Genomic DNA, 3,813 nt, shown 5'->3' with positions numbered 1-3,813 from the left:
TAGTAGAGATGGGGGTTTCTCCCTGTTGGTCAGGCTAGTCTAGAACTCCCGACCTCAGGTGATCTGCCCACCTCAGCCTCCCAAAGTGCTGGAATTACAGGCGTGTGCTACCATGCCTGGCCTTGTGTTTCTTCTTCTAACCCAGGTTGCAGAAGCCCTACAAGCTTTCACTAGAAGAGTTCACTGCCAGTGGCTGAGGACCTGATGTGCTGGTGGTCGCTTTTTCCATTAGAAACCTACAAACTCTAAAACTTAATGTAAACTATTTAACTACAAGAATACAATAAATGGCAAATATAATGACAAATGAGAAAAAGATCACAGTCACTTCAGCTGACATTTGGTAGGGGGAACATACTTCTCTGGGTCCTCTAAGGAAGTTTCTGCCCTGAGATGCAAGCACTCGGAACTCCAGGAACCAAGATCAGTATAGGGTAAAGCTCATTTCTTTGTTTTCCATAAATAAAAATAATGAATGAACTTTTATTCTCCCAATCCCAATGGATCCTTTTCTACCTGCTGCACTTATTCTCCAGGAATAACCTCTTTCTAAGCTACTGAACAACCCACACCTCCAGATTAGAGCTCTTTGCACAGTTTCTGATGCTGGTATCACAGAGCTAAGCAGAATCCACGCGGGGATACTCTGCAAGCATCTCAATACTATCTCGTTAAAAGGAATTCGCCTTCTATTTTCAGCTCTATTTCATTTAAACAAAAGATAAAAAATTAAGTTACTGAACACCCAGAAGGCAGAAAGGCGACCTCTGTCTGCATCTGCAGAAGCCAAGCAAGCGAGTGGGGCTTCCGTATGCATCCTTTCTTTTACTTATTTTCTAAACGCTGTAACGGTCCACCACCTACCAGGTGGTCACAAGCCATCGCTACAGTCAATTTTGAGGTCAACCCACTCAACTTGTGAGGGATTCACCTATATTACCTCTGCGCCTATAATAGGACTAAGAAGACGGTGGCTGCACATGTAGTTAACGCCGATTGTACCGCGACTTCGCCTTTCCGCAGCCGCTGTGCCAACCTGCAGAGCTCTTTTGAGCCAAGAGCTGGACTTGAGGAGTAAAGCAGCTCATTGCAAACGCCAGGAGGAGTTTCTTCAGGGTGAAGTTGACTTTCAATCGGCTTCATTCTAAAGGAAATATGTGGAGCAAAGAAACGGGAACTTTCTCATCTTTTGCATTTCAAGCCTAATAAAATTAGACGTTTCCACTGTCGTGCTCAGTCTCGAAGCTGTCGGCAGATTCCGCTTCTAACTCTCAACACAGGCACGCAGGAAATCGGGAAATCCCTGCAGCTCCCTCAGAAGCTATCAGTATCAAGTTTGTTCCCGAACCCGCAAACAAAAAACGCAACATCACGTGCTCCCCCAAAGAGCCCAGTCCTCTCGAAGCCGTGGCAGTCTGGACGAAACGAACCAGGTCCCCTTCCCGGTCTGGTCTACCTCCCTACTTCTCTTCCCTCATATCCAGAAGAAGCGACGGAGAGATGCGTGCTTAGACTCACTCTACCATCCCGTCCATCCAAATCCTAATAATCTTGAGGATGCTTTTCCTTGCCCTCTACCCCTCTCCCTTTTTGTGTTTCTTTCTCCACTTCACCGCACCCCGCCTCTTCCCTCTCTCCGCCAGCTGGCGCTTGGCTCCTCTCCACCTTCCCTCCCATTTACTTCAGAATGAACTTTTCACAATAGTGCAGTGCACTCCTAGAACCATTTACACACACTTTAAGCACTGTGCTGAGATTTATATGTAGCCACTGTTTTAATTTCCACATCACTTTCCTTTTTTTTTTTTTCCTTCTCTACATGCTCAACTTCAAACGTTTTCTGCAGCATAGGCTGAGGCTGCGCTCAGATGGGGAGAGACGTCAGGCGGCGGGGATAAACCTGGAGGAATGTTGTTTCCTGTCTGGGGAGGCTCGGGCCTTACAAGAGGGAGAGAAAAAAAGAAAAAAGCCTGTAAGAGAATCTAAATTTTTTTTGAGGAAATTATTCAAAAAATATTTTAATTGACCCTCCCAACAAATTTTGGCTAAAAACAGAAAGCCTGGACTCTCTCGGAATAGGAGACTGAGTTTGAAAACTGTCCAGACATAGGGACGGTTTTATTAAAATTCAATTTGCAAATCATTGTTGGCTGTAGCTATTTCCTCATTCCAGAGAGGATTGTTTCTGAAATTCGGTAAACTCTGAAATTGTTTCTAAGTTATTTAACAAGAGGAGTCCAATGTTTTCACACTTTTGAAGTGATATAAGAATTTCTAGGCTGACGTGGGAGAACGGATTGAGCCGGGAGGAGAAAGTTGCAATGAAAGGAGATTGCCACTGCGCTCCAGCCTGGCAGAGTGGGACCCTGTCTCTCTCTCTCTCTCTCTCTCTCTAGCTGGAATCTTCTCTCTCTATATATATATATAGAGAGATATACATGTATATTTTATATTATGTATAATATCTATATCAACATAATATATTTATATTTTTAATTTATATATTTTATATTTCATATTTATATGTGTATGTGTGTGTGTGTGTATATATATATCGTGGTCACACTAAAATAAACATATGCTTGCCTTTTCCACCCCTGGGTCTCTGTACCACCTAAGGTGGATGTGTTAGCACTAGACCAGTAAAAGGAAGGAAACAGAGAAAAAGAATTGGCTCGCTCAGGATTTCTTCAATCGGAAGCTATAAACCTACTACCAGGTTAACGTGTTCAATAATCTTCTGTTCCTTTTTACCATGTCATTGAAGAGCAAGACAGAAAACAAAACAAAAAAGAGCCAAAAGGAGAGAAAAGGAAAAGTCTAGATAATTTCGTTTTAGTTTTAGATAATTTCCTATAGTTTTCTGAGCGGTGTTTCCAAGGTGACCAAGCATGGGAGCATCTTCCTGGTTTGACCTATTCCTCGCCTTTTCTTTTTTTCTTTCTTTTAGAGACAGAATCTCGCTGTCGCCCAGGCTGGAGTGCAGTGGTGCGATGTCGCCTCACTGCATCCTGGAACTCCCTGCTTCAAGCGATTCTCCTGCCTCAGCCTCCGAAGTAGCTGGAACTACAGGCGTGCGCCACCACTCCTGGCTAATTTTTATATTTCTTGTAGAGAAGGGGTTTCACCATGTTGGCCAGGCTGGTCTTGAACTCCTGACCTCAAGTCATCCACCCTCCACGGCCTCGCAAAATGCTGAGATTACAGGCGTGAGCCACCGTGCCCGGCCGTCTCGTCTTTTCTTTCCCGTCTTTTGCCGGGGAAAATTGGATCCTATTTTCACACATAAATTGCAGCAGAATTTATATTTTTGGACTGGGGGGAGGTGAGTGAATGACGGGTGATATTGAAGACAACCGAATTAGGCATTGGAAAATACACTGACCTTACAAATGGCAGTTTTTATATTTTGAAGAAACGACCAAGGGGACAAGTCTAGAGTAGCCGAAATAGCTGAGTTGGGAGAGCGTTAGACTGAAGATCTGAAGGTCCCTGGTTCAATCCCGGGTTTCGGCAGGTGCCTTTTGGTTGTTGCATAATTGTTTTTCCTTTATACCACACTTGCACACCAATCCCAGAGGTCTATATATAGCTCCCATTTTTTGCTTTTTGAAAATTCCATAAAGGTAATGTACATATATATGTATGTATATTTGTATCACTCTCTCCACTGAGGTCTTCCATGAAGTGTTAACTGACGGTATGTAAATTATTTAAAATCTTAAATCTAGAAAGTTACTAATTTTAAAACCTAAGACATTCCAATATGCTATAGACTGTGGCAATTACAATTCATTTCTGATTTGATGTTAT

General features: G+C 43.1%; 1 non-coding gene across 1 annotated transcript; it reads left to right on the top strand.

The window, feature by feature from the left end:
- The first annotated feature begins 3,443 nt into the window (after nucleotides 1–3,443).
- TRNAF-GAA (transfer RNA phenylalanine (anticodon GAA)) lies at nucleotides 3,444–3,516 on the top strand. The gene has a single exon. It is a non-coding gene; the product is annotated as a tRNA-Phe (tRNA).
- The last annotated feature ends 297 nt before the right edge of the window (nucleotides 3,517–3,813 follow it).

The sequence above is a fragment of the Pongo abelii genome, chromosome 5 (assembly GCF_028885655.2).
Source record: "Pongo abelii isolate AG06213 chromosome 5, NHGRI_mPonAbe1-v2.0_pri, whole genome shotgun sequence".
NCBI lineage: Eukaryota > Metazoa > Chordata > Mammalia > Primates > Hominidae > Pongo > Pongo abelii.
The sequence above is the reverse complement of the archived record's forward strand: the minus strand, read 5'-3'. Positions and strand labels throughout refer to the sequence as shown.